Below are 12,107 nucleotides of genomic sequence, written 5' to 3'. Positions count from 1 at the left end.
GTGATGTACAGACTGCTGTCTTTTACAGTGTAGACTGAGAATGTCTATGCTGTGGGAAACGTGTTGTTCCGAAAGGTTAAGTTAATTGTCCATGGGGTGTTTCCGTTAAACACTGTGGAACAGGAGTCCGTGCGCTTATCGTATTATGCACCATGAGCTAGATATTCAGGGCTGCTCCTCATTGCACCGTTGTCCATAGTGAAGATTCTGCGTTGTGAATTTTACTTGGGTGAACACAATGCTTCGAGAAAATACAATGTGTAGTAAAACACAAGAAATTTGAAAACAAATTTTAGCTTATGTCCCACAGTTACCACTGAAAGCTGTTAACTTGCATCGTAAAACCGTAGAAGTCCAACACGCCAAATGGAAATAACATGATTGAGGTAGGTCCTCACAACCTAACTATAACGTACGCTATTCGCCATATTGTTCTTTTAATAGGTTTGTGCCTCAGAAGTTATGAAAATGACTGACCAATACTACCAGCATGATAACTGTGTTTCACGGACACATCAGCAACAATTCGCAGGTTCCATTCATGATTGTAACTGATTGATGAGCGCGTAGTAGCGAAGTCAATCTAAGAACTTTGACTCTGCGCCCTGCGCCCTCCCCCCCGGATGTCAGGTGATCAGAGTCAACCAGATATATCCATTTATATACTTCCTCCTTATCGTTTCCCTCTGAACAATGGGATAGTGTGGCATCTCTATGCTTGGCAACAACACTGAGTATTCATATACTTAACATATACTTATATGCCAAGTTTTAACGAAATAAAATCTGAATTTATGTTTTTAAAAGTTTTACGCAATATTTTATGACATATCATTTTTGGCTTCTCTGTTGTCCGGTGAATGCGGCTGAGATGTACATCAGCTAGAAAGCTGCAAATAAAGTCTTCCAAATAAAAGGAACAATAGACTCAACTAAACATGAGTGTGAATTATAGGCGTATCCATCATGTGAGATTGGAATAAAAAATTGTAAATCTACAAACGAAAGTTATGAACCCATTTTTAAAGTGACAAATCTAATTAAGATTGATTTTTTTTTAAAGAGAGTTCTATTGTAAACCTTTGGCCGGGGTATGCAATGTCCGAACGGTTTGAAATGAGAAATCTCAAATTCTGACCAGGCTATGGAGAAAGTTAATATCACTCCTATAGAAAGATGTGAGGGGCACTTATTTTTATACATATAGTGGTGGACGCCTGGAATGCGCTGCTTGTGGAGGTGTTAGAGGCAGAAACATTAGAGACTTAGAGACGTTTAGGTAGCCACATGAATGTGGAGAAAATGGAGGGATATGGACATTGTGCTGGAAAGGAATTGGTTGGCTATTTGCTTACTAGTTCAATGGGTTCGGCTCAAAATTATGGGCCGAAGAAACGATCCCTGAGCTATGTTCTAGATAAGAAGGACGAAACTTTTCAGGATTAGTAATGAACTTGTAAAATAATTTCTTAATATCTATTTTCATGAATGTTGATACAAGATGAGTAATACAACTTATATCCTTTTTGAAGCTTTAAGAGATGTGTGCACATCCAAATATTTAACAAATTAAAATAGTTGCATTTCTCAATAATGAAACGAGGCTAATCGGTGATGCCAAAATGCGCCATTGGACTATAAATAGTATTTTTTATTGATGCTTAATCAATCTTTCCCAAAGTTTCGATATCCAAGTAAATACTGTATGTAATGGGACGATTTAAGTGTAGTAACAGGATTTCTGTTTGCATATTTCCACTCGTGATTTTATCCTTTAAAAACACATTAAACAAATAAATTGAAACAATGATGGAAATTGTGATAATGAAGGTATTTGAAGTTCTTCCCATACCCACCAGAATATCAACGTATTCTCATTTTCGATTTGAAGGGGGTGATAACGAATTTGCCAATCAAGCACTATGGTCGTTCACGGAGCGGGACTGGCAACCCAATTAGGAATTCAAAGCTAATTGCAAGATGTTTCTTTTAATAGCCACAGGGGCTGACGGAAGTTCAGCCCTGACAAGTTTACAACTTCCTCTGGCCCTTTCTCTCACCCTGCTAACCTATAGGGTTTTTCTGCAATAAATAATAGTCCAAAAATAACAAGAAGAAACAACGTAGTTGTTAATCAGAAGAATGAATTTATTTTGAAATTATAAAAAACGCTCAAGTATTTAACCATATTAAACATGATAAATATACGTATTTATTAAATCTAATATGCACACGTTCTTTAAAAATTGATGAAATTTTGGACTATTTTTCTGAAAACCCATCAAAACCCCGAATGGGTCTTTGAATAGTTCGGTTCCAGCACGAGACCAACATCAAATAGCAAACAGTTCTAATTAAAGCTTCAAATACTCTTACTTGCATGAAAAAAAACACCGCCTTCTTCCAGCGTGTGAAGTATTTTCAGCAAAATATGCACACGCTATAAAATGTCACTTACAGTTCGTCAGAAAATCTTCACATTATTTTAACGTAACAGTTTCTGCACAGCGGTTCACACACCGCTTTGTCACTTACATCATGAAATTAGTAGCTTACCTACTGCAAACACGTGAAAGAATTAAGTATATTTTAGAGTTAGGAGGTATGACATGAAACCATAAATTGAGGGAAAAATAAATTATTTTTCGGCGTCAGTAGCACACAAGTTTAATTGTAAGAGTTACATATATATTCTCATTTCTAATAGTACCCTAATTATAGTAGCCTCTTAACTTATACTTTATTTGCGTATTAAAAACCGGGTTTGATTATGAACAACAGAGGTAAAAGAGACTGTAGACAATAGAAAGCAAAACTGAACTGTTGGAGAAACGGGTCAAGCAGGATATAGGTAGTCGACGCTTCGACTCCACACTCTTTATACCCAAAACGATATTTATTTATTTATTTGTTTGTTTGTTTTATTGCGATACAATATGGAAAAGGCCCTTCCGCACCTTCGCGCCATGCCGCCAAGCAACCCCCAATTTAACCCTAGCCTAAATCACAGGACAATTTACAATGGCCAATTAACCTACCAACCGGTACGTCGTTGGACTGTGGGAGAAAACACACGAAGTCACGGGGAGAAGGTGCAAACTCCGTACAGACAGTAAACTAGTCTTTCTTTAGAAGAATGTGACCTACACGGGTTTCAAAAGCAGTCTATTAGCAACCACTTAATATTTAGTTCTTGCTCAACTTTTATTCATCACCCAGCTACACAAACCCAGAGTGATCCCAGATTTTAAACTCATTCGCTGTGCTAAAGGTCGACATGTAAATAGAACTAGAACTATACACGTTGCCAAGTATAGCCAATGGAGGTGCCCTCACAGTTCATGGGTGTTCATATTCCTTAAAGTTATTTGAATCCACTGCACCCGCACTTCTAGATTAGTGAATTTTGGGGGTATGGGAAAGCAGGTCGGAGCACTTAGGGAGGGGGTATGCAGAGTGATGCTGGCCCCCACCCCACCCCACAACCAGCCTATTCTGCGTGATTATAATTTTATTGCTTTATTGTTGTCTGTGACAACACCATGCTGACTTTATTTGACGGTCCCTTCGATGAAACCCTCCCAACATCAACGTAAATGACGCGATACATCGTGAATTATGAAGCATGAATTACGTTTAGTTTGGCAAGTTCTTAAAAACAAGCCAGCTCCTCCTCCACCCACACGCTCGTCATACCCCGAGAGTGAATTCACTCCATAGAGAGTTTCAGTTATTTTTTCTCAATTGTAACCTTTCCAGGTGGTTCCGAAATTAACTGGATCTTTTGGGTGCTACGCTAATAATCATGTTTGAACATTTTTAACAGAGAGAAAATAAGGAGATGATTACTGTATCTTAACGTAACGAAGAAATGGGTTTATATATTTTTACAATGTCATTATCTGTAATTTCGTTCTGTAATTTCACAGATGGCGGAGTGTCACTGATTTAAAATGCTTACTTTAAAGCCATTTCACCTACATTAATCAAATGATACCAAGTTGCTCTTAAAATAACAAGGAAAGTTTTAAAATAATTTTCTAAAGAGCACATTTTAAAATTGCCTTAGTTCGTGACAGGTTAAGCGGGGGTGAAAATATAAATCAATAGGGGTGGGTGGAGAGGAGGCTTTCTCAGTTAAATTGGACACAAATTTGGGCACTCTTTGTATCAGAACCGCTCTTTGCGCTCCAGAATTAAATTTTACATCGGGGAAATGAACTATCGAGCAAATTAACAGCCGAATCCACCTGAAGACCAGGAGAAAATTCCATTCGCAATTTCTAACCACTTACACAAATTTAGTACAGGTTAAAGACGACTCTCTCTTATTAAAACAAAATCAACTCTTTAAAAGTCGCTTATTAGAGCAATTTGGCTTACTGAATATATCAGGAATATTTTCTTTTGACGTTGATTTTTGCCCGGAAGTCATTTCCTTTTTTTCTTGTGTCTTTTGCTGAAAGTGTATTACCTAACTATTTCCCAAATTAGGGCCCCCCCCCCCCCCCACACACACACATACACACTAATCTCTACGAGACTGTAAATTTGATCTCAGTTCATCCCTATGCGGGAAGAGCAGCGAAGGAAAATTACTGGATTCAGTAACAACACAGTACATAGTAAAAACGAAGGTTCTTCCCTAAAAAAGTTGCAATGGTCAAGAGGCCGATATAACCGGCTTCAGGTCTCCATCAAATGTTATTTCGCCGACCAAGGAACCTAAAATGTAAAGGCTCGCAACATTTTCCAATTTTCTCCAGGCTTCCAAGTCTTCCATCTTCTGTCCAAGACTTAGGCTAGTGCAATGCACATATTACATTCATGTGAACTGCGTAATTAGGATTCTTCTTAAATCTGGGATCACGACGCTTGGGTGGCATTCCAATGGGAAATCTGTAAAATAAAAGAGTTAATTTTAAAATGCATTCAATGCATCAACGTCAATTTAAAGTTCCGACTACATTAACTTCACAATAATATTATAATACATTGAATAATTTCCCATACATGTTTGCCCTCTAGTCTGCGCATTTCGGAGAATGAAGCTGTCGCGCTAACCCCACAGTAGTCTTTTGCACAGTAGTTTTGGCGGGCCTAATGGCCTTATTGTGATCTTCTACTTTATGGTCTTACGGTCTAGTATCAACTGAAATGGACATTATCTAGGACAGTCATTTTGGGGTTTATAAATAAGGAGTATGATGTATAAACGCTGTGGTTTTAATAGTTAGTCATTGAGTTGAGTACTGAGAAACACGTTATGAAATGGACTTAAAAGAAACAGAACGATAACATGAAGATTCATCAGATACCTGATGTGGCGCTTGATAAGAAACTTGAGTTTCTGAAATCTGATTCCGCTCAAAAACGAACCAAGTTTTAGTTTTAATTTATGGAGATTTAAAACGGTGATAAGGGAGAGGCCATTTAAACTGGATTGGTAATCTATGACCCGTTATCAACAAATTAAAATTGTAATTGAGAGTGCTAGGAATTGGATTAGAGAGATTAGGGTTAGCGTTCCATTCTCCCCTCCAAATTACCGGCACAGATACAAATGCCTGAAAGGTCTCCCTCTCTTTATAGAACAGCTACAGTTTTATTGGGAGATCCAAGAAGGAAATAACAAGATAATATCTAGAAATGTAATAAGCAGGGAGATAAAAACAAGCGATTCCATTCATGAATCACAATATTAAAACTGCAGAAATATAAAGCCAGATTGTTGTTATTGTAATTCTTAGTAATTCCATTTTAAGATTTCAGATTGTTTGATTATAAATATTTTTGTCGTCACTTCTTACATATACATAGATATCTAAATTCTACCATGCCATTTTTACAAATTCTAACAGTTTACGCTTTCATTATTTTTTCGTCAGTTTCCGAGAGATTTTGCAGAAAAGGCGTAAAATGTCCTTTGCAAATACCACATTTTATTGAAATATTGCAATGACAGCAGACTTCAGGAACATCATGACAAAAAAAAAGCGGCCTCTCATTAGAGATTAAAAGCACTCGTTTTTCTACATAACTTTTTTTTTGCAATCAGGCCAGCCTCTACATTAGTAGTGCAAGTGAATTATTTTTAATATGATGTGGTAGACATCCTTCAAGATGCTCAAATTCGAGACTGACCGTTATTTTCTCGCTTATGTCAAAAATCTAAAATGCGCCAGTACTGCCGAAGAGTTTCGGCCCGAAACGGTCGACTGTACCCTTTCCCTAGATGTTGCCTGGCTTGCTGCGTTCTTCCAGCGTTTTGTGTGTGTTGCTCGGATTTCCAGCAACACTAGAAGTTCTCTAGTATGTAAACTGTGCTAAACGATTAGTTTTCCTTCTGGTGCAAATACATATAATCAAATTTCGAACCACTGAAGTATTCCAAAACAGTAGCCGTTCACTGAATTTTAATCCAAATTCCAACTTTCAGTTAAGTGGAGTGAAAGTTGAAATGCGGGGCGGTCTGATTACATCCACCTTCCAGACTTGTTTACTTCTCATCCTTGGGTTACTTAGATCCGTTTCTTAGATCTCTCTTCTCGCTCTAGTCTTTCCCTTTCTCTCCACAACAAAATCAGTACTGCAGTTTGCAGATTCGTACGTATTTTTAAGATACAAGATCTTCTCAGGAAATCAAATGTTCCTGGCAGTATTTTAATGTAGGCGCAATAACAGGTTTTCAATTGTGTAGAATATTTACATACACCAAATCTGACCAAAGTCTTACCCAAAGATATAGTATTCTGAAAATAAACAAAATAACCAATACAGTCAAAACCTCAGGATGCACACAATCAAGTGTTAATTGTTAATTTAAACTGCCTCAGTCTAGTTAACCAAATCCACTTCAATGCTATTTCTGTATCTATAAATACGCACCACTTCAGGTGGCCCGCTCATCCGAGCAAAAGATAGGAGGGATATTATGGCACTGAATGTGTTTGGTTAGGAAAATGGAATTTAAGACTAGCTTGAGTCTAACAGTAATACTTGTACGTGGTCTGATCCATCGTGCGTACTAGCCTCAGTAGGATCCAAGACATCTTCAAGGAGCGGTGACTCAAAAAGGCGGCGTCCATCATTAAGGACCCCATCACCCTCACGCCCTCTTCTCATTGTTACCGTCAGAAAGGAGGTACAGAAGCCTGAAGACACACAGTCAGCGATTCAGGAACAGCTTCTCCCATCCACTCTCTAAATGGACATTGAACCCATGAACATCACCTCGCTACTTTAAAAAATATTTCTGTTTTGCACGATTTATTTTAATTTAACTATTTAATATAGATATATCTAACTTAATTATGTAATATACATATATTTTAACTTAACTATTCAATATACATATATACTTACTGTAATTCAGGGTTTTTTCTATATTTATTATGTATCGCATTGTACTGCTGCCGCAAAGTTAACAAATTTCACTACATATGCCGACGATATTAAACCTGATTCTGATTCTGACCTAAATTGTCTTTCGACCGATATGAAATCACACTTAACGTGAAGCACTGACTTCATATCTTTTATTTTGCTACGAATTAGGAACCCGGTTTGTGGTAAAGTGGATTCTCAGTTGGAGTAAATGGAGATTGATTTTCATTGAACAGATTGACTCACAACTGTCAATACATGTTAGCTGTCCACTAGGATTTATACTTGCATAGGGAGCAGTGAGCTAATTAAAGATCTTGTCTTGTGGTTTAATGAGGTCTTTATCCTCTAGTCCAGCGTGTAACCAGCTAGATCATTCACTGCAGCTTTATCAATGAACCTATTCATCGTGTGAATACTCTACTACAATACAGATAGAGGACCCATGCTGAAAGATACTTAGGTTTTGAGCAGGGTGATACATTCCTTATATTTTTTTTGTATTTGAGCCATGAACATACACTCAATAGCCACTTTATTAGGTAAACCTGTACACCCGCTCATTAATACAGATATCTAATCAGTCAATCATGTGGCAGCAACTCAATGCATAAAAGCATGCAGACATGGTCAAGAGGTTCAGTTGTTGCTCAGACCAAACAGCAGAATGGGGAAGAAATGTGATCTAAGTGACCTTGACTATGGAATGATTGTTGGTGCCAGATGGGGTGGTTTGAGTATCTTCATAACTGCTGATCTCCCGGGATTTTCATGCACAGCAGTCTCTAGAGTTTCCAGACAATGGTGAGAAAAACAAAAAGATTTCTAATGAGCAGCAGTTCTGTGGGTGAAAACCCTTTATTATTGAGAGAGGTTAGAGGAGAATGGCCGGACTGGTTCAAGCTGACAGGAAGGTAACAGTAACTCAAGTAATTACAGGTTACAACAAGTGGTGTGTAGAAGAGCATCTCTGAATGTGCAACACGTTGAACCTTGAAGTGGATGAGTTACAGCAGCAGAAGTCCACTCATACACTCACTGGCCATTTTAATAGGTACAGGAGGTATATTAAAATGGCAGCTGGAAGTATACCAAAGCCATTCCCAAAATCACATATTCTTACTTTCCCCAACATATTAAAATTCCCACCCCTGACACTGTAATCGTGAAGACTGTGGAACCAGCTCCTTCCTAGGGTTTTTCTTTCTTATCTTGTCAACATCTCAAAACCAAACCAACTCCAAATTCTGCACCTGCCCCAACCTTCCTCCAGTTTCTAGTTGGTATGTTCCCTCTTCTCTGCATTGAGATGTCTCAAAACAATTAGCCACACTGAAGACAGTAATTGCTGTTTATATTTGCTGTTGTTAGGTTCATACCAAATCCTGTTCTGAAGAGAAAATCATAATCAATTTCTTTTAACTCCACTATGTGTGCTTTTCACAAAGGCAATGATTCCAATGTCTTCAATCCAAGTCATTAATGATACAGTGATGTAGTTATGTGCAGTTTCTGAAACTCTCTCCTCCCTCAGTTACAGGGCCCACTAACTGAACTAAGAATTTTAACCTTCCTTTATGTTAACAATGTGAGATATGACATAGATACTTTATACTTTATTGTCACCAAACAATTGATACTAGAACATGCAATCATCATAGCGATATTTGATTCTGCACTTCCCACTCCCTGGATTACAAATCGATAGTAAATATTAAACATTTAAATTATAAATCATAAATAGAAAAATGGAAAGTAAGGTAGTGCCAAAAAACCGAGATGCAGGTCCGGATATTTGGAGGGTACAGCCCAGATCCTGGTCAGGATCCGTTCAGCAGTCTTACCTGAAATATGTTACTTCAACATATTTAGTTTATTTGGTTTTATAATGATTTATAATATTCAAACTTCAGAATGGGGTTCAAATCAAGATATTGGTTTTCTCAAAACCGTTGTTGGATTTTGGGAGGTCAAACGCAAGGGCAAAGTATAGAGTAAATGACAGGACCCTTTGGAGCTCTGATGTACAGAAGGATCTTTAGTGCAAGTACATATCGCCACAAATGTAACAGCACAGACAGGTAGGGTGTAAAGAATGCAAGCATTATTCTTCCCTTTATGGGTTGTAGTGCAAAAGTTGGGAAGTCATGCTGCAACAGTATAAAACTTTAATTAGGAGAATTGAATACAGTTCTGGCCACCGCACTATATTAAGGATGTGGAAGTTTTGGAGAGGTGTGCGGAAGCTGTTCACCAGCATGTTGAAAGACACAAGTTTCAAGTTTCAAGAGTGTTTAATGCTTTTTCTAGTGGACAAGTGTAAAGGAAAACAAAATAATTGTTACTCCAGATCCAATGCAGCACAAAGAAACACAATAAGATAAAGAATACAATAATAAAAGACACAATAAATTGATTGTATGCCCAAAAAATAACACTATGCACAGGAGTGTCTGAACATAATGTACTGACAGGAAATGATAAAGTACTGATGGTTGGGGTAGAGGTGTTGATCAGCCTTTCTGCTTGGAGGAAGTAACTGTTTTTGTATCTGGTGGTCTTGGCATGGTGCTACATAACCTCCTCCCCGACAGGAATGGGACAAGCAGTCCATGAGCAAGGTGGGTGAGATCCTGCATGATGTCACTGGCCCTTTTCTACACCATTCTGTATCTATGTCCTTGATGGCGGGTAGGCTCGTGCCAGTGACAAATGGGGCAGTTTTGACTACCCATTGTAGATACTGCATGTGTAGAACCCAGCAGATTAGGCAGCATCTGTGAAGACAGAGGGATGGCTATATTTTAGGTCGAGACCTTGTATCAACTGTGTGGCAAGATATTGCCTGGATTGAAGATTATTTGCTAAAGGGAGAGGTTGGATAAACTGGGAATGATTGTTCTGGAGCTTCAGAAAATGGGTGGTGACATGATGTAGGTCTATAAAATTATGAGAGCCATAGCTAAGGTAGATACAGTCTTTTATCCCAGAGTGAAAATGTCAAATACTGGAAACCAAAGTTTTAAGGTGTGATAGGGGAATTTTAAAGGTGATATGCAAGGCAATTTTTTTTAATACAGAGAGTCATATGTCTAGTAATAAGCTACCAGAGAAGGTGGTGGAAGTGGATACAAAACCAATGTTTAAGAGACATTTAGCCAGGTACACGAAAAAGCAAGGTATAGACATAAATAGGCAATGGCAGGCAAATGAGAAGAGTTAAATTGGCATCATGGTTGGTGCAGACATGGAGGGCTGAAGGGCCTGTTCCAGTTCTGTACTGTTCTATGGTCTATGTTTTTTTTGTTCTAAAGCAGGGATTTGTAACCTGGGGGTCCACAAACCTCTCAGTAAGTGATAGGAGTCCATGGCGTAAAGAAGGTTGGGAATCCTTGTTCTAAAGGATAATTCAAAATGGAGCAATATCCTTTCTTCACTGTCATGTTTTCCCTTCATATTAAAGTTGACCCATACAACACAACAGTAGAATTGAAGTCCTTTGTCTACATAACTTCCACTGACTTCCACCATTTTGCAAACTGAACATAATTGCTTTGGTCAAACATTTACTTGATGAATGAACGTTTGATTTTGTTACTCACTTGTTCCTGCACATATTTTCATTTGATTAATATAATACTTTTGATTATATGGAATTGCATTTTAAGCTCAGAAAGATCCTGCTTTGATGGTGTTGGCCATTATGATTTAAGCTATTGCTAAACTACAGGAAAATAATTATACAATATATTAATCTCCAAGTTGGATCTCAGTTTTTCACAGCCACTGTGCAGGAAAGTGAGTTATGCTGCAGATCTACACTATGGTAAAACACATTCGACAGCAGCTCCCAAACACCCAACTGTCACTACTTTGGACAAAGAGGCAGGAGTACAGGAAGTTACAACTAAGTTGCTCCCCAAATCCTAGAACAATCAAGCTTGGACCTACACCACAGTTGCTAAATTCATAGATTACCATTATATAAGTCCTAATCTAAGACTGAAGAAGCATCTGCTTCTGAGATCAATGCCTCACAAAGAAGCTCACCACAGCCACCTTGTTAAATGGAATTGGGATGGAAAATGAAAAACAGGCTTGACAGAGAAGCCCACATCTCAAGATTTATTTTTCAAAGTTGATAGATCTCAAAATAAAATCTGTCCTGCGTAATATTTGACATCGAGTAGGTGATAGAATGTCTCAGTAGATTAGAGTTTGGCAACCATTGCACTCCATGCAAATTATCACACAATTAAAGTTATCAACTCGTGTCCACTGAAACATTTAAAAATGATCATTACTATTACCCCAAAGGTGTACCTTTATGTTATAAGAAGTAGTACAAGTTCTTATTATTGAGCAGTGCTTTGGTTTGAAACACTCTAAACTGAGTATCTGTTAAACTGCAGTTTACCAGAAGTGTTCTGGTGTTTCAGGGTTTGGTTTATGTACACACAACTTCATACCATGGGAGAGGAAGATAACATGTAAATGGCATTTTATTTTACTTGTGGGTAGTTTTTCATTCTATTGTATTTCTTTGTTATGCTGTGAATGCCTGCAAGAAAATGAATCTCAGAGTAGTATATGGTAGCATATATGTACTTTGATAATAAATTTACTTTGAACTTTGAAAACAAGGTGCTCGCCAGACAGAATTAAAAGAATGGCGGTTCCAGAAGTTCTTCAATGAGTAAAAAGTTTGTATTAGGGCAACC

General features: G+C 37.8%; 1 long non-coding RNA gene across 2 annotated transcripts in view; it reads right to left on the bottom strand.

Annotated features, from left to right (window-relative positions):
• Positions 1-2,135: 2,135 nt before the first annotated feature.
• LOC134355742 (uncharacterized) overlaps positions 2,136-12,107 on the bottom strand; it is a 109,924-nt gene continuing 99,952 nt past the window's right edge. For both annotated transcript variants that reach the window (XR_010020167.1, XR_010020168.1), the window contains exon 4: positions 2,136-4,899. This is a non-coding gene — a long non-coding RNA (uncharacterized LOC134355742). The remainder of the gene's footprint in view (positions 4,900-12,107) is intronic.

This window comes from Mobula hypostoma, chromosome 13, assembly GCF_963921235.1.
Source record: "Mobula hypostoma chromosome 13, sMobHyp1.1, whole genome shotgun sequence".
NCBI classification, from domain to species: Eukaryota; Metazoa; Chordata; class Chondrichthyes; order Myliobatiformes; family Myliobatidae; genus Mobula; species Mobula hypostoma.
The sequence above is the reverse complement of the archived record's forward strand: the minus strand, read 5'-3'. Positions and strand labels throughout refer to the sequence as shown.